Source organism: Leopardus geoffroyi, chromosome D2 (assembly GCF_018350155.1).
Source record: "Leopardus geoffroyi isolate Oge1 chromosome D2, O.geoffroyi_Oge1_pat1.0, whole genome shotgun sequence".
Taxonomy (NCBI): domain Eukaryota; kingdom Metazoa; phylum Chordata; class Mammalia; order Carnivora; family Felidae; genus Leopardus; species Leopardus geoffroyi.
The window spans coordinates 23,160,768-23,180,225 of record NC_059334.1 but is presented as its reverse complement, the minus strand read 5'-3'; the positions used below and the strand labels follow the sequence as shown (position 1 = coordinate 23,180,225).

The window sequence follows — 19,458 nt, the reverse complement described above, 5'->3', positions numbered from 1 at the left end:
AGCTTGGGGGAGTTTCCCAAGGTCACATAGCTAGAAAATAGCTGAGCTCTTTCCAGGCAAGGTCTCTTCACTCAAGTCTAGATCTACGTGACATTCTAGTGAGGCTGTATTTACCACATGGTTGTATTCATTTTCTTACACCAGGCAGCCTACTTAGATGTACATGTAACATATGCACAGCGGTGCTTTTATTATGTGTAGGCAACACACAGGTCTCCTTTTTAGGGAGGAGGAAGCAGAGCCCCAACAAGGCTAGATAATGCATCCAGAATGACACAGCTAGAGAGCGGTGGAGTCGGGGTTCCAACCCGGGGGTGTCCGGCTCCAAAGCCACGTGGCTGCCAGTAAGCACTTTTCTTTCCAATGCCACCTATTCTAGACTGGGCTTTCCCTCTCCTGTGTTCTACTTTAACACTCTGTCAGGCAGTTCTATGCAGACTTCTTTCTGCCTCACTGTTGTGTGTTTTCATTGAATACAAGGTTTCCTACATGGCCCGGATGATATTGGTGTGGGCTGTTTTGCGTATAACTTGCGTAGAATGGCACAGTGTCCCTTGAGCATCAACAGAGGACAACTGAAGTAATACAGGAAATCCCAGGGCCCTCTGAGAATGGCAGCCACCCTCCTTGTTCTCTGGTTGGTTGAAGGCTTATAAGAAAAAGAAGGTCTGAGCAAAGCTCACTTGACTCTCTGAGTACAGGACAGAGTCATGACTCCCCTACCCACAAACCCAACCCCAAGTCAGTAGAAAAATGAGGAAGGGCTACAGAAAGAACTTTGAAAAAAACTTCACAATCCTGCTGTCGGCCCTGTTGACACCATGGTGACAAGGCGTCTTCCTGAAATGGACAGTTCATGGGTATTAGAGGTGATAAACAACGGAGTAGTAGCCAATGGCGCCTAAGGGTACAGGCCTGTGGGAGTAGCCAAGCTGCCAGTACAGCTGATGAGACCACAGAAGGTGCATTCCAACTGTAGTCACCACAAGCCCTTCACAACGTGGGCTATAACTGCCCACAAGTAAGAAAGACTCCAAAGTGCACAGTAGGGGCATGATCCAAAAGTAGTATCATTTACATTTTGCTTATGAGTATTTTCAGTTTGAATACATGGTCCAACCAAGTAGTTCAAACTCTCAGATGGATACTATGAAAATGGCTCTCAGAAAAAGCAGTCTAATTTATTTGATTCAGTATGTGAAGTTGCAAATGCAGGTGATTAAATGTCTAGTTCTCAAAGGGAGTACTTTGTTCCTGTGAACAGCTTATTAACAACTGGCAAAAACCACATGTGTGTCTGTGGACAGCAAATTCCGTTGAATTACTTAAATACACATACTATTTGATTAAATTCACCACCATAATCAATAGGGGGGTCTGGTTGCCACATTAATTATCTTCTATAGAAATTCTATGGACACATCATTTAATTAGATTTTTCACTTAGTACTTATCAAAATATAAGAAATGCCATCATAGTTTTTTGCACATGGTAATGAAAGCATAGGTACATTACCAAGATTAAATCATGAAAGAATATCTACCCTTCTGTTTTCCTTCCTGCTAAAATCATCTAGCTTCTTACAGTACCACCTGTGATGATAGGCAGGCTATGCAGAATTTCAAAGCTTTCCACAACACCTACCAATCTCCATGTCAGAACAAATTAGTATTTCCAGTCTACTGTTGATCACTGTGGCATTTTAAAGCCTAATAGCTAATTCTTAAAAACATTAATAACATCTACTTTTATTGAGAGCTCATGTTCAGTGAATGTGTTAACAGCTCCACTTATATGAGCTTATTTAATCTATAGAGAAACACTTTGAGGTTTCATTATACAGATGTAGAAACTGAGGCACAGGTCACATAGATGGTATAGAGCCAGGATTGAAACCTAGATCTGACTTATTTTATGGCCCACCTAGGCTAATCTGTTTATTTCACAGACACAGAAATGGACCCAGAGGAGTAACCTGTCTTTCTACAGGACACATAGCTGGAGAATGGAGACAAAACTGGGACTCAGGTTTCCACCAGTTACCTTTATTGCCTTGAGCCATCACTATAGGCCTGAGCTCTTCAGCTTTTTATTCTGTCTTATTTCTGTTTCAGCATACAGCAGCCAGGCTCAGAGACATGTAAACAATATCCATTAGCACTGCTGCCTGTGATGTGTAGTGCAATCACATTTTTAATGGACTCTGTCTGAGTCCTATGCTTGTCTGCATTGCTCTTAAAGAGGTCTGGAGTAAATCTATTGCTCACTTGGCAGTCAGCACTTGGCACAGTTTCTCAAGTGGTAAAGTTAGAGATCTGTGGATTTTGCTTTCTCCCATATCTCTGGAAGCTTCTCCTAGAGAATGTCATCCTTAGCTCCCTATTCCAAGGCCAAAATCTATGACTGCTTCAGAAAAGGTCTTCTACCCTAAGCAGCACTGATCTGGCCATGCCTTTCCCTTGCTTTAAATTCTCAGATAATAGGTTTTTATCATGAATGGGTTTTGCATTTTATCAATTACTGTATCTGTATCTATTGAGATGATCGTATAGTTTTCTATTCTACTAATATAGTGATTTACTTTATTGGTTTTTGAATGTTAAACCAACCTTGCATTCCTGTTCACTTGGTCTTGATGTGTTGTCCTTTGTTAAATTGCAGATTTGCTAATATTTTTTTATTTGATAATATGTTCAGGATTTGTGGGTATATGCTCATGATGTCAAGTTTTGTCATGAGTATTAATGATGGCTTCATCTTGATCCAGGTGGTGGTCACACAGGTATTTACAGATAATGAACATAAGTTATAGACATTCCACTGTATGCAAACTACACCTCATTTAAGTACAATTTTAAAAGTCACTCATATAGTTTCACTGTGTCCTTAAGCAAATTCATTAGAATGACATCCAAGGGTTCTGTTTGTTTGGATAGCTGGGTAATCTTTATACTTCACCTTGCAACATGGCCAGATTACTTTTAATTACTGAAAACTATCATACTGTTTCCTACTGTCAGAACTTTGCTAATGTTCTTCCTTCTGCACAGAATGACTCTCCTCCACACCTCTCTCTTCCTATGAGAATCCCTTTCATCCTTCAAGGCCTAACATTAATGATGTTCCTTCTGGGACATTTCTTGGAAGATTCTGACACCCTCACCACCCACAGGCAGAATGTGCCATTGCACATTGTCCTCTCCGTTGAAAATATGGTCCTCTCTGTTGAAAATATGGTCGATAGTTGATATTTTGTGAGATTTTCTCAAATAAAAATATTTTAGAAATTCATATATAAACAATATTTTAATTCCAAGTTTTTAAAGATCCAGTTATGCTTACTCATCAAAAGTAATGTAGCTCCTCTGACCTGTGTAATATCAAGGTCCCAAACCCTTTAAAACTAAAACCTGTTGAGTTTCTTCTGCAAGATGCCCAGCTCAGAAATTTTGGAATTTTTTGGAGGGTTTTTTTTGGCTAAAGTTTATTAATTAATTTTTGAGAAAGAGAGCAAACAAGTGAGAGCAGCGGTGGAGGGGCAGACAGAGGATCCCAATCAGGCTCTGTGCTGTCAGGGCAGAACCCCATGCAGAGCTCCATCTCACGAACTGTGAGATCATGACCTGAGCCGAAATCAAGAGTCACATGCTTAACCAACTAAGCCACCCAGGTGCAACAGAAATTTTGGGTTTTAAAAGAAATGAGAGTTTAGCATTTTTCAGAAAACTTAGGATTGCATTAGCATTCTTTTAATACACTGTGCTTGAAACTAAATGTTTTCAAGCTTCGATTTTATACATATAAAAATGGAAGCAAATCAAGTTCCCTGTGATTTCTTCCTTAGAGGTGCTTGACTTTTCCACCTCCTTTAATTTGGTATTAGCCTTTTTGTTCCCTGCACTGACTCTTTTAACCACATGTTTTGAGGATCCAATTACTGACTTTTTAATCCGATTAACAGTGAAATCTGTGTCTGTTCTGGCAAAGCACAGAAAATACACTCACAAGTGGTATCTGCTCACAGTAAGTCCTTCCACTTTGCAGCAGTACTACATAACAGGTGTGAATTTGGGATTGAATTTAGATTTAGGATGTTAATCCTTGAAGTCGTCTTTCTAGGGATGTGACCTTGCACAAGTGACTGACCTCCCTATACCTCAGCTTTCCCACCTGAACAAGAGGATAAAAGTACCTCACAGGATGGCCTTGAGGATTACATGAGATAAAACATGCAAACCACTAAACAGTGTGTAGCCATGGAGTAAGCAATCAATAAATATTGTTGTGTTATTATCATTGGGCAAATTATTAAGAAAATCTTTCAGTTACTCAGAACTGGATTACTAAATTTGTGATTATCCAAAAACTTTGTGGTGTTTTTTCTTCCCTTCTATTACTTACTCACTTGGACCTGCATCATTCTCAGTACCATATAGCATTTGATTCAGGTTGGTTTGGAAGACAGGAGGAGGAGGGAATCAGAGCTGACTCCTAACACTTAGTGGTGGGTACAGCACAGCACCAAACTGTTTGGGAACAGCTGAAGTCATTCAGAAGAGCACTGTCAGCCTATAAACAAATGAGTCCCAACTAAAACTTTTGTAGAATCCCACGTGAGAGTAATTTGATGTATCCGTTGAGAAAACTAATGGCTAAAAATTGTTATGAATTTAATAACATGTTTAAATGAAAGATACGTCATCAGCCACAATAGCATACCTTAATTGTTAAAACAGCAAAATTCTTTTCCAAACAACAAACAAACTTGGTGCACATGTGGGTTCCTATCTCTTATGCAATCAAAAACTGGACTCTCCTGAGTATCTATCACTGACTACAAGTTATAGACCACAAATGTAGACTAAGAAAATGCTTTCTAATACTGTGTCAGTGCTTCTATATTACCCTAAATAGTTATACTGCTTTATAATCAGCACTGCTGGTGTATACTGGACTGGCAATTTAAATGAATGTATTTGTGCTATGTAATGATAGCTGGCAATTATCTGTGGTTTGGGGTAACCCAGGACAGCTATTCCTTGAATAATTGACCACAGTGACCCACATGTCTGCCCAATCAGAAGGAAGCCTCCACATCAAGTTCTTTGAAATGAATGCCCCACCAGTACACTGTTTTTCTATTATTTACTTTGATATTCAGGAAGTGCATTATTCAGTGGAACACTGGATTGTTGATAGGTATTCTAATATCAAAAGAAGGGCTCCTCATCAAATAAGTATGGGCTATTCAACATAAGGCTATTTTCCTCTTATCGTTGCATAATTTACTGTCACATATAAACATCCTGAGAAGTCTTGCAATAAGAAATATAACTTTAAGAAGAGGACAAAATGCAAAGTATTTCCCAAACTTACTTGACCATTTATAAACAAAGTCTATTCCCCTTTATTAATAGAGTTTCACTCAGGACTGCTCCAAGAGAATTGGGAAAAGCTACTTGATTAATATATCTCCTATTTACTATTAAATTCACTATTTGATAATTCCAAAAATATTGTTGTCTGCTTTCCTTCCATCCAATTTTTCTCCCTGTTCCTTATCCTTTCCAACCCATTACATTGCCAGATATAGCAAATTAATTAATTAAAATAAGAACGGGATACCCAGTTACATTTGAATTTCAGACAATCAATAATTTTTTAATATATGTCCCAAATATTGCATGAGACACTGAAATGTAATTGGGTGTCCTGTATTTTAACCCCAAGCCAAATGAGGACAATCAGTGAGTAATTAAAGGAACTCAGCTTAATTTAGTAATAAGTACATGCAAGGAACTCATTCAATGCTTGCTGAATGTTTCTTGAATCTTTCATAATAACAAAAGTATGACATACTTTTTGAAACAACTATATTTGGCCTTTTTATAATAATTCCAACATAAGTAGTGAAGTCACTCTGGAACGCAAGACTGAAATAAATTCTTACGCTCCAGTGTGAGCGCTTGATTTTATAGATGAGGAAACTGAGCCCTGAGAGAAGTGACTTGACTTGCTCAAGGAAATTCTCCCACAAGGAGTTGATAACTGTCAGTCTCAAGTTCTTGTTACCTAACTTGCAAGCCAACAAGGCTATCTTTATCATTGTGCACATATTTGGTAGGGCTTAAAAAAGGTGATGAACTAGTTAATCAAGTGTTCTAAATTATAGTTGCTAAGTTTACCAAAATATAGTTGCTAATTAAGTTAGCTACATTTTAGTAATGAAGCTTAATAAAATCAGAAAACGGAATACAATTAAAATAAATTTAAAGCTTTAATTATACTGTATATAAGCTAATGTTTCCTTCATCAGTCAGAAGATGGTTCAGTATCTCCCAGTGTCTCAGTCCCCCATTATTGTATAGTATGCAAGAGTGCAAATTTAAAAAGAATACCAGTATGTCTTTTGTGTGCCTAGTGTTTCTATTTATAAACTATTGTGCAGGACGTATATACTTATTTTCATCCATTAGTCACCTCAAGTGTGTTATTGAGAAAAAACATCAAGCCCAGCAATAATCTCACAGTACAAGCAGTAGTGCTTATAAGAGCACAGTTTTTGTTCTATAGAAAGCAGAAGAACCACTTCCATTCACAGATGATACATCACCTTTACTATTAAAAAGAGGTATCGTTTGGATTGGACTATTGCAAACTGCTAAGAAGACACTCAGGTACTGCTTTGTTGCCTGTGGGTTTTGCATTTAGTACCCATCATACAAATACCACTGTCCCTTCAGGTGCTGTGTGACTCAGAGAAAGGAGTGAGGGATGCCACATCTTCAACAGGGATTTCAGGTTGGCCAAGAATGAGGAAGAAAGAAGCATCGCTTTGAAACTAATGAGTTCTTACGTATACAGCTTATTCCCTCACTAGATAGATGTGGATATTTAAACATCAAGAAATACCCTTCACTTGGTAATTGAGAATGATAAGCTCACTAGGAGCCTAAGTCCCTGCCTTATCTGTATTACCCATATATTTAAATCAGACTTCATAATCACATCATCTGTTAAAATGAGCTGGGTTTTTCCTGCATAACCTTCCCCTCTTATCTCATCAACTTGACATTGCTGGCACAAGGTGAAACCATTATAGTATGCCACTTGTTCCATTAGGAAGTAGAGCAATATTTTAATTTCAAGAAATATCAAGAAATGGACGGGGATTGCATCGTATATTTTTCCATGAATTATGTGCTTTCTGTGACATGGTGGTGGTAAGGCCATATCACTCATCCACACCTGGCCCACAGGTATTGGCCATCTTGTCAAGGACCCTGGGAATCCTGAAATTGTCGTCCCATAAAAATGAGCACCCTTCAACTCTACTTAACCTTTAACCTACCAGAGGTTTCTAAAATACAAAGTATTAAGGCAGTTTACCTGAGTTTGATATTAGAGTTTAAGAGACGCTGTGGCCCATTAGTGTCCAATGACACAATGCAATGTCATACACTGTCATACATACAGCATTACTTTGAATAAATAAGGAATCATAAATATGAAGTGCTAATTATATGGAGGTAGAATCTTTACCAGGAGTTCCTATTTTAAAATGAATAATACTTAGGGCACCTAGGTGATTCCGTTGGTTAAATGGCTTACTCTTGATTTCAGCTTATCTCATGATCTCATGGTTCCTGAGATCAAACCTCATGTTGGGCCCCGTGCTGACAGCAAGTTGCCTGCTTGGGATTCTCTGTCTGCCTCTCTCTCTGCCCCTCCCCCTCTCAGGCTCACGCATGCACTCTCTCTCTCTCTCTCTCTCTCTCTCTCTCAAAATAAAATAAATGAACTTTAGAATGAATAATACTTAAATAGGTATTTTACCTCTGGCAAGTGATTGACCTTTCTGGTCCTCAGTTTCTTCATGTATAAAATGGGGATGATAGTGGTACCTCTCTCATAAAGTCACTGTAAGAATTTAATGTCAATGTGAAAGCATTTAGCACCATGCCCAACACATAGCAGGTGCTTACTGAATACTAATATAATTATGGATTAAAACGTCTGGTGGTGATCTTGATGTTTACTACTATTATTTGTGCATACTAGTACCTTATCTTTTTATTTTTACACTTTAATCTTTGCAAAACACTTTCAGGACCTCAAAGTGCCTTTTCACGAATGACCAATGTAATGTTGGCCGTGATTACAGTGGAACAAATGAAACCATGAAGGGTAGTTTTCCCTTAAAATTGCAGCTTTTTCACAAGTAACACAGGTGGCCTGTATATATGAGTAGTTAGAAGGTAGAACTAAGGTACAAGCTTTCTCATGTAACATTATTGAAAACCATTCAATGTGGGCCTTCTTCCCCACCCTGCTGTTCAAGGCTCTGTAGGAATGGAAACACAAGGACACTGCCATGCCCTTCAGCAAAACCTCAGTGTTTTCTAAGACTGACAGGAGGATGGGAAGTGAGAACCTGTGCCTGAGCCCAGGACTCATCAGCTTATGTTTACAGGCTAAGGGATTGTGCTCCTTCAGTATCGATCTTGACGTCTAACTGCTTATCTCACTCACATGTGATGCAGCTAACTACTTGTCCATAAAGGGGAGTTGACCAAGTGGTACATTAGAGGTCATGTGAAATATTACAGCAAACATAAATATTTACAGCGCTAAGGAGAGACTCAGTTGTGTGCACAAAGACAGCTGCTCTTGTCTCCAGGGCCAGGAGTCAGCTCCTCTGTGTTTTCAGATAAGGAATTATTATGAAAAGAGGGCAAATGCCAATGAAGGAAAAGCCTCCACAACTCAGCTTTCTTCCTAGGGGCTGACTGGCGGGTCTGCTTCCAGGCCACTTGTGTTTCTTACAACCCTGTATCCATACGTAAGTTGTGTAGTGGTATCTGCACACAAGTTAGTCTACTGTGCACTAGATTACCTCAGAATAGTTACTTCCACATGGCCAGACGATCAGGTTAGAATTCTGTTCCCCCTGTACTAACGGAGAGCAAGTCACTGTCTAGGAAACTTCATTCCCATCTCTCATATTTGAGATAATTCTCAAGCTTGTCATGAAGATTAAGTGACACGTATATTAGAAATGCTGGGTAAGCAGAAAAATGTGATACGAACATAGGTGGAATTATTCTTCTGAATTGGGCTGTGTGTGTCTGTGTGGTCCATTTATTTTTCTAGTTTCTGAATGTAGTTTAGCTCACTTCTATGGATGGGAGAAAATGCAGCAATTGCAAATCACTGGCAGAGCAAAAAGTCAAATCTCAAATATTAAACTTTCTACCTTATGGAGAGAGTTTGGTGGAAGCTATTATGTCTAATACTTACAGTCAGCACTCAGAGATGAGTTGTGGGAATGAGATAGTTCCTATAGGATTGATCTTTGGCACTCCCAAATCAAGTGATACTCTGTGCTGCACAGTGCTTTTGAGTGGCCTCATGATGAGTCCATTTTTACATTTACCAGTGTGTACAGAGCTTCATATTTACACTTTCCACAAACATTTGTTCATATAGTCCTCTGAACAACTTCTATAAAGTTGTGTTTCTTTTCCTCATTTTATATATGGAACTTTGAGATACAATGGACTAAGGGATGAGCACAGAATTATGTGGCTCGTTGATGGGATAGCCAAAATACAATTATATTTTCCTACTGTGTCCAGTACACTATGTGTGTTTGGGTTTTCTGGAGTTTTGGTGGTGGTGGGTTTTTGTTGTTGTTGTTGTTGTTTTCACTCATTTCATGAAGAGAAACAGTTTGGTATTTTTTGTATGAAACAGTTGGTCAGGCAAGATAGCCTTAAATATGTTATGATACATAAATATTGTCATATACTTTTCACTAGGCAAATCTTAAGTCTAGCATTAACACATTTTTAATATTAGAAATATAGCTTATTCCTGAAAGAAATACCCCTTTCACATGCAGATTTTTTTTCATGTGCAGATTTTTTTATCATATTTACTTTTAAAAAAATCAAAGATACACATTGTGCATTAGACTGTTGTGGTTTTCTGCTTACTAGAGGTATGATACATGTTTTCATAGTTTTATGAAAGAATCATACCTTTACTTTAAAAATCATACTTAAAAAAATCAAATATACACATTGTGCATTAGATTGTTGTGTTTTCCTTCTCTCTAAAGGTATGACATATATTTTCCAATTAGTAATGCCATACTAAAGAAAGACCTGCAGATAACCACAAAAGCTATTTTTTACCTCCTCTTACCTCCTCTGCTGAGCTAGACCAGCAGAACAACATCTTGGTATGAGAGATTTGGGCAGGAAGAAATGTAGTTAGATTTGCGGAGCTTGCAAAAATCACATTTTTGCCAGACTCACCCCAAGCCAGCAGAAAACCTAATGAACGGATCCATAAAGGATTTTTTATTATTATTATTTTAAAGAGAGAGAGGGAGAGAAGTGCAAGCAGGGGAGAGGGGCAGAGGAAGAGAGAGAGAATTTCAAGCAGGCTCCATGTTCAATGCTGAGCCAAACAGAGGCCTTGATCCCACAACTCTGGGATCATAACTTGAGCTGAAATCAAGAGTCAGCCACTCAACAGACTGAGCCACCCAGGCACCCCATACAGAAAGGATTTTTATGCAAACCTGCACAAATATATTTAACATGCTATAAAAAAAAGAATACCTTTGTGTCAATTTCCAGCACATAGCCTATATCCATTAGTGCCCAGTAAAACGGGAACTCCAATATGAAAAACATGTTTGCCTTCATAGAACTAAAAAGTACCTAATATTTAATGTTTCTATCTTTAAAAGGGTATCATGAAAATTCCAAGATTGGATCCACTAGATTATTTTAAGTATTCATGTATTCATCTGTCTGTCCATCTACCTATACTTTCTATATCTATCTATACTTAAATGGCTCTTTAAAAAAAAAAGTTTCTCAGGGGCACCTGGGTGGCTCAGTCGGTTAACTTACGACTTCGGCTTAGGTTTTGATCTTGTAGTTTGTGGGTTCAAGCCCTGTGATGGGCTCTGTGCTGACAGCTCAGAGCCTGAAGCCTGCTTCATATTCTGTGTCTTCATGTCTGTCTGTCTGTCTTTCTCCCCCCTTCCCCTGCTTGTGCTCTGTCTCTCTCTCTCTCTCTCTCAAAAATAAACATTAAAAAAATTTTTTTAAGTTTCTCATACAGACTAAATTAGGACAAACAGTGATAACTGGACCACAAACCCAAGACTAGGAGTTCATTTCCACTTGTAGTTTTTAGGTAAAGGACATCTCTTTCCGTTGATTCCCACAGACAAGATTTCCCCAAAACAGTGAACAGAAAGTAGAACCTTCAGAGATCTCAAGAACTGGTTTGAGTAACACCTGAGATAAATTTCCAAGTAGTCAAACACACACACACACACACACACACACACACACACACACACACACACACACAGCTTAGCTACTTGGACTTAAGGGTTTTTACTTTTATCCAAGTGAAAAAGCTATGAACATACAGATTCATGCAAAACCTGCCTGTAGTATATGGGACAGAAAGGATTCACTGACCTCAGGTGTCTCCATTTCATTGATGTATCAACTACATGAAAGCTAGGGATGGGCCCCTACCCTCCCTACAGAATGCTGGACAACATCTGGCCTCGGAGTAGTCCAACACCTTGGAGAAGTATCTACTCTGGCAGAAGAAGTACTAGAATTCCTGAATACAGAAAATCTTTCAGGAGAAACAGAGATGCCAGAAGGCTCACGTCATTTCCTTTCTGAGCCTTCAATGTTTGGCATTAATGAAGAGACCCACACCAGGGTCCATCTTACCTGCCTGTCATCATTAGCCGGAGCCGCACCCAGCCGTTTGGACCCCCCTGACCAGACCGACCCCAATGCCAGGCAGTGGGGGCTAGAGTCATGGTTCTTCTAGCATGCAAGATGTACAAGCAAGTAGCCATTAAACCACCGCTTGAGGCCAGGGCCCAGAGACCCTATTCTGTTCGGGAGTCCAGAAACGTTTCTTTAAAAGCCAGAAAACCCAAAAATGTGGGTCAGTAGATCAACTATGCCACTAGCATTTTCACAGTGCAGCGGAGTTGTTGGCCGTTACGTGAGCTGCCGTGTAACTCCAGGAATCTGCTCCAACAGCTGTTTTTTTTAGCATCTTTCTACCAAACGCACCTGTTCTTAAAAACATGGGTGAGTTCATTCCCTTCCACGTGCTCAACACTTGGTAGTACTTGCCCATGAAATTTCTCTGGAACACCTGGAACTCGCCACCCAGGATACTATTCTCCAAATAGCAACGACACCCTCCCCACGTCCAAGGGGGATGACGCCTACCGCGCAAGGCGGTCCTCCTCGGGGCGCCCACGGCTGGGGCAGCTGCCTCGCTGGGCCTGGGCGCTGGAAGAGCGTTTGCGCCTGCGCGGAGGCGGGGCCTCGGCTTCTTGGGCTGCAGCCCCGTGCGCTGGCGCTGGCCATTCTGAGGCTGTTACCCACCGCTGAAATGCAGGTTTATGAAACCCTGAAAGGGCTCTCACTAGAGAAGTTTCATGTAAGTGCTTTAGAATACTTCATGTAACTGTCTGAGAATGTTCTCTATAAAACTGATGGCAACAGAAATGTTGAACAATAGTGATGGTATCGAAATTAGAATTGTCTTGCGGTAGTATTTAATTTGCACTTTGAAAATTCTATTATCCTAGAATATATTTTTGAAAAAACTCTCAAAACTCAGTAATTAAAAATAGTAATATTCCGATTATAAAATAAGCAAAAGACATGAACAGGTATTTCAGCAAAAAGGGATATGGATGGCAAAAAAGAACAAGAAAAGATGTTCAAAATCATTAGACATTGGGAAATGAAAATTAAAACAATGTGTTGTCCCAACAAAATTACTGAACAAGTGAGTTTTTAAAAAATAGTGAGCCTGGGTGGTTCAGTTGGTTAAGTTTCCAACTTCGACTCAGGTCATGATCTCATGGTTAACGTTCCAGCCCTCAATAGGGCTCCACAGTGTGGAGCCTGCTTGGGATTCTCTCTCTCTCTCTCTCTCTCTCTCTCTCTCTCTCTCTGTCTCTCTCTCTCTCTTTGCCCTTTGCTTATGCATGTGTGCATATGCTCTCCCTCTCTCTCAAATAAATAAACTTAAAAAAAAGAAATTTAAAAAATAGTGATAATACCAAAGGCTGGTGAGAATGTGGAGAAACTAGATCTCTCAAACATTAGTGGTGGAAATGTAAAATGGTACTCTAGAACGCTGTTTGACAGTTTCTTAGCATATGACCCAACAATTGTATTCTTTGGCGTTCATCCCAAAGAAATAAAAACCCATGTTCATACAAATGTCTATATACAAATGTTTACAGAAGTGTTATTGGTAACAGCAAAATACTGAGAATTACTCAAACATCCTTCAGTGGGTAAATGCATGGACAAACTCTGATGCATCCATGCAATAGAAATTTATTTAGTAATAAAAAGGAATGAGCTAGTGATACATGTAACACCCTGGATGAACTTCAAGGGCATTATGCTTCATTAAAAAAAAAAAAGTCAACTGTATGCTACCAGTTAATTTAACAGTCTCACAGAAAACTCTGGTGATGAAGGACAGATTAATGTTGGGGGGGGATGCAAATACAAAGAGGTAGGAGGAGGAAGTTCATTTGTAATAATGAAACAGTTCTGTTTCTTGCTTGTGGGAATTTTTTTTAATCCTATGACTTTGGTAAATATTTAACCATAAAAGCTAGTCAAAAGTTTTTACACCGCTTTCAAGCAATTCCAAAAGTGTTTAAATACACAGTGTTGGTTTAATTAAGCTTAAGTACCAATTTTGAATATTTATTAAAAGCTAATAGTATTGATTTTATTACCATGCAACAATTTTAGTATTTAAATGTGAATTATTTTGTGGTAATAAGAACGAGGATACACTCATGGCAGTGACTCAAGGGATTCTTTGTGTTCCTTTTCGCTCTTGTTGGCATAATATAGTCTGTATTTTTTGCTCATTTTCTCCCACTTTTACAGAATCAGGGGTTTTCTGTGTAACATTTGGGGGCTACAAAGCACCATTATGGCAATCTCTTCCTCAGATTACTGCTTTTGTTTGAAAGGACTTCCTGGAACAGTGACTTTTCCTCTGCCTTATCTGATTTACCATTTACACCAGTTTATTTTCCTGAAAGTTCTTCCTGTCAGTTTCCCTCAAATTTAGACATCAAACTGGGTAGTTCCATGATGACTATTTGTTATTTAGCTCCTATTATAAGAAGCATCTTCTGGAAGACCTAAGTGAGCCTCTGTGTCCCCTGGGGGTGGATGGCAAATGGTAGGTAGCCTGTCAACTGGGTATGGGTATCTTTGTATAGGTATCTTTCTGGTCCTAGTACTTGCTTGTGCTTAAGCATGCTGCTTAATTCTTTTTTAATTTATAATTGAGGAAATGAAAGAAAGGATGTCAAAAAGCAAGTTAATGATAAAAGAAGGTCTTAGCCAGGCTAACGCTATCAACATCGTTAAAAGAAGGTCTTGGCCAGGCTAACAGCTGTGCAAATGCAGCTGTCAAAATCTAAAAAACAAAAACAAACAAAAACAAACACCTACTTCTGCATGCCTCAGTTTCTCATATATAAAATTGTTATGATGATAATAGCACCCACCTCATCATTTGTATTAATTGAGAAAATTGCTTTAAACCTCCTAGACTATCACCTACCACATATGAGTGCTGCAATACATGTTGGTTCCTGTTTCTTTTGAATTTCTACCCTATTTCTTAGTCCCCAGGGCAGTTTGAAGAGAAATAGCTTGCAATAAAAAGGACTGATTGCCAGCAATGAACAGGGTTAATTAACTTTTCCCAAGAAATGTGTTCCTGAAAAGAATCTGTATTGATTAAACCTTTCAAAATAGGGTCATTTTTAAATAGACTAAGGGAGGTCTGTTTTGGGCCAAGTAAACGATCACCTCCCCAGGTCTCTGTCTTGAAGTTCTTAGAGTAGATCCCCATGTTTGACTTTTCACTACCCTCTCTCTCTTCTGGATATCAAAGATTATGGACCCATGACTCCATTTCCAAAGACAGTTCAATGGGGATGGCTTGAACAAAGCAGTTGCCCTTAAAAGGCTCCCTTTTCCCTAGCTTTTCAACACCTTAGGAACACAGTACCTGAAAACTCCTTCGGGACTAAGGGCACATTGTTGCCATCTTTGTATCCCCCTTGGTACACAGCCATCTAGATTTATAAAATGAATAAATTCCTAAGGCAGCTGAACACATCAATACCTTTATCCCCCAGTTCTTTATAGGCCAGGACTAAGGAGGTTTAAGGCACCCTAATTTTAGCAGACTGACTGAAAGCTCCTTGAGGGCCAGGACAAAGCTGGCTGTGTTCGTTGTCACTCTCTTAGAGCTTCGCAGGGCACCTGACACTGGGTGAGCACTCAATTAGTTTTTGTTATGTGAATGCATGAAAACTACCCCTGGTCCTGTCCTCAGGGGTCACGGCCAGCCTAGAAGAGGGGGGAAAGTTCATGAGGAGGAATGCACTGTCCTGGCCTTCCAAGAATACTGACAACCCACGAGCGCCCGACGCCAATTTCACTTCCTCACTCAGCCATTTGTAGGAGGTCGTAAATCCCCTCCTTCCTCGGTTCTGGGGACAGCCAAGTCGTGCTTACGCCCCCTGCGGGGACCCCAAGTCACAGAGGAAGGTAACCCAGAGGGGGGAGCCCGGCAGCACGTGCAACCTCCCAGGAGAGGAGGAGGCTGGGCTAACGCAGTCCTTAGTCAGCAGCTGGGCTCGCTTTTGAAACAAAAGCCAATGTCCTCCCTCGGAGTCCGCGGCCGGTCAGCTCCTAGGGGGAAGAAAGCCATGCTGCCCAGCCGGTTAGTGGCCCAACTTACTTTTCCAGAGCCTGGGACAAAGGGCCAGCAGTTGTAGGGGTGTGGGTGGGGCGCTGGGGAATAGAGAGGGGGCACAGGTCGCCCTGACCCGACCCTCCCTGCCGCGTGGGAGAAGGGTCGGGGTCTCCCCGCTCTGCGCCTGTTTGTCCCGGGCAGCCCGCTTCCCAGCCCGAGCCCCCCCGGATCTGCGTAAAGCTGAGGCACCTTTGCCACCGGCGCCCCAGCGCACAGACACACCAGGCCCTGGTTTCATGAATGAAATCCAATCGTGTGGATATAAATAGCCGCGAAGGCTGCTAACGTCACAGTGCGAGCGGCGGCCGCCACGGCGGCGGAGCTCGGGGCCGGCCGCTGGGTTCCGCCAGGCTGGCCCGCCCGGGAGCGGGGTGGGGGCACAAGCAGGCGGGGAGGGCTGGGGTGGCAAAGGGCAAGCCCCTCTCCCCAGGACCGGGAAGAGCGGCCGCGGCGCCGGGCGAGCCCGAACCGGGAGGCAGTGCCATGCTGCCTTTGTGCAAAGTTGGGCGGCGGGCTGCACGCGGCGCGCAGGGGTCCCGCACACCCGCGACCGCGCGCAGTCGTGGCTGCTGCTGAGTGGCGGGGACCCCCCCCCACTCCCCCCACCCCTTGAAGGCGGAGAGAGCTCGCGTCTCGCTCGGCTTCTGGGTAGGTTCTGTGTCGTGAGTGCGCTATGGTATGAAACTTATTCTTGGAGCAGCCGCCGCGGGGCCCCCCTCCCCACCGCCCGGGCCCCAGCGGGGGGCAGGTGGGGGCCTCGGGGCCGCGCCAAGCGGCCCGCAGCGTCCCAAGAGAGAGTTGTGGGACCGAGCTGCTGTGGGAGCCGCCCTCGCCTCTCTGCGAGGCCGGGAACCCTCACGGCAGAGGCAAGCCGAAGAGATTTCTAGGAGCGCCCGCACAGCCGCACCCCTTCTTGGAGCTGAGAAAATGTACAACAGGCACCCTTAGCAGGCTGGCGGCGCTAGGGAGGGGGTGGTGCCGCGTCGACGACAGGGCTCTTTTCCTTCGAAGAACAGTGGTGGGGAGCCGGAGGACCTGAAAAGGTGGATCGCTAGTCCCTTTAGCGCTTGCACCCCCTGGAGAGTTGACGGGTCAGCCCACAGTTTGGCGCTCCCCACCCCCAATCCCGTGTCTATGGAATCTGTTGTGAGTTGCTGTGACAACAGGAGGAGCTGCCATGAGGGGCTTGCAAAACACCTTACCTTGTTTCTGTGTGCTCAGCTTTCGGGGAGAACAATGGCGTGAAGGGTGGGGAAGGGGAGATGTGCAGACAAGGGAATCCAACACCCTTTCGAAAGAAAGAAAAAGGAAGGAAGGAAGGAAGGAAGGAAGGAAGGAAGGAAGGAAGGAAGGAAGGAAGGAGAAGTGGAAAGAAGGCACAACTATGTAAAAATATATCATTAGATCCTACTTTTAGCTGAGCCTTTTCTATCCTCAGCAATATCAAACATCTCAACTGAGGAGCAATGTCAATATTTAGACTTGGACAAGCCAGAAAGTTAGAAGGGAGCGCCAAGCGCAGGGTTTTGACTTGGCTTTGCACGTCAGCACACAAGCTGTGCCTTTCGAGCTGACTGTACACATTTGCTGGGGGAAAAATTGCATGAAGGTTGATATATATACAAAGACATCCAGGCCTAGGAAGATCCAGGAAGTTAAGACCAGAAGAGTCGCCTTGACTTTGAACTCCCCCGAACCTGTTCTGTTCATGCAGTTCTGTTGGACTCCAGCCAGATGCTCAACTTGAGGTTTCTCTAGTTTGGGGCTCCCTCATCCTCCACCAGGGCTATGCTGTATAGTTTACACTAGCCTGTGTATCCTCTCTAAACTGAGGAAAATATTGTTATTAGTAGTTTTCATCTTTGTATAAAGTCCTCTCACTATCAGCAGATATAAATAGCCAATAGGCTGTGTTTGTGTGACCTACAAGCTCCAGGCTTTTCTAAACATACATTGATAAGTTTGTTTACAAACACTCTTTAAAATTTGGAATTCTATTTCCTTTCCAATAACTTTGTGGATGCAGAAGAGTCACTGGTTGGTAGAAAATAAACACGAGTTATTTTCGGTATAAATAATATCTGCCTACTGCTCTGCAGGTGGAGTAAGCAGTCAATTATTATATGAGGTTGCCTCTGAGATTCCTGGATCATATGTAGATACAGTGGGAAAGGGGTTTAACCAGTTCCTCTCAGTGTGGAAGACTTTGAAATGATTATTGGGAAACAATAAAATCATGGTCAGTATTCTTCTGACCTTGCCCATTGATTGTTTTTATCCCAAATTTTGAAGGTAGTGCAAATGTAAGTACATAGTGCTGTGTGTGATCACAGAGGTAAAAATAGAAACACAAATAATTTGATGTCATTCACCCAATGACGAGTTTTGTAAGTTATAAACTTGTAAACTATACAAATATAACTTGAAAGGAAGAACCTAGAAGCATATGGTCTTTTATTTATGATAATATAGCCAAAAAATGTTATTTAGGAAGAGTAGTGTGTCCACATGTATGACTTCTGTATGGTAAAATGCCTGTAAGGTTTTCCTTGTTCCCATCCGTGGGTTTGGGCCAAGTGCTTTTTTTGTATCATCCTCAAATGCTCAGAAATACATTTTTCACAAATGCTACAAAATGTTAACCTAGCTATTTCAGGATGTATTTGACCCAAAGAAATGCCACTTTAACACTGGCACTTGGCAAAAGTAAAGCGGATTCTGCCCTTTCAGGGGGTGGGGGACAGAAAATTATGTGTTGAAAATGTTAGTGGTTGTCCATATGCTTCTGGCCAGAAGTAAGTCTTATCAAGTGTTTCTCTTTTCTATGTAGGTGAGCCCAGCTGTGAGCAGGGTGTTCTGTTCTTCACTTCCAGCAAGCCAGGTCAGTGTCTTTGTGCAAACCCATGGCCATAGCTCGATGACATCTTGTGTCTAATTCTGAGCATGTATTTCAGAACAGGTTTCTTAGTCATTTGTCTTAAAACAATTGACTTTAACATTTTTTTCAGGGACTCAGTTATGAGCATCACAAGTTCAATGATTAATAAAATTATTCTATTTACTCTGTGAGTAAAATGGCACTAAAATGGACCTTGAATAGGTTTGTACTTTGACTTTTTTTATGTTGGGATCAGAGGGATGCCAGAATCATTGAGGATACTGGGGATCTGGGTGTTTGATTATTAAAGTTTTACTTCTACCCTAATCTTAACACTCTAGAGCTGGAAGAAACTTGATATAATAATAGCTCTCTTCTTATTTTCAGTTAATGTGCTGCATTCTTTACATTTATGTTCTCATTCTGCACCTAAAAACAAAAACCAACAAAAAACCCTGTGGAGTAAAACCACTCTCTTGATCCCCATAAGACAGGTGAAGAATTGGAAGTGTAGAGAGGTTAGATAATATATTCAATTCCTACTTTTAGTAAATGGAAGAAATAGGATTTTTTAAAAATCCCATCTTACTCTAAAACCTAAACTTTCTAGTTGAAAAATTCTTCTCCAATAGGGAAGTTGGGGCAAAGAAAGGTTAAGTGACTTGCCTAAGATAACATGGTGATTACAGTTCAT

The 19,458-nt window shown here is 41.3% G+C and overlaps 1 protein-coding gene across 11 annotated transcripts in view; it reads left to right on the top strand.

The window, feature by feature from the left end:
- RHOBTB1 (Rho related BTB domain containing 1) overlaps positions 1 to 19,458 on the top strand; it is a 122,295-nt gene that overhangs the window by 39,917 nt on the left and 62,920 nt on the right. For 3 of the 11 annotated variants that reach the window (XM_045437522.1, XM_045437527.1, XM_045437520.1), the window contains exon 3: positions 18,717 to 18,767. The exons of 2 other annotated variants lie outside the window; for them this stretch is intronic. The gene's annotated coding sequence lies outside the window, so the exon portion shown is untranslated. Of the gene's footprint in view, positions 1 to 15,770; positions 15,854 to 16,180; positions 16,535 to 18,716; positions 18,768 to 18,894; positions 18,987 to 19,458 lie in introns of those variants that run through there. 6 more of the 11 variants (XM_045437518.1, XM_045437530.1, XM_045437526.1 and 3 more) reach the window with 5 other exon arrangements.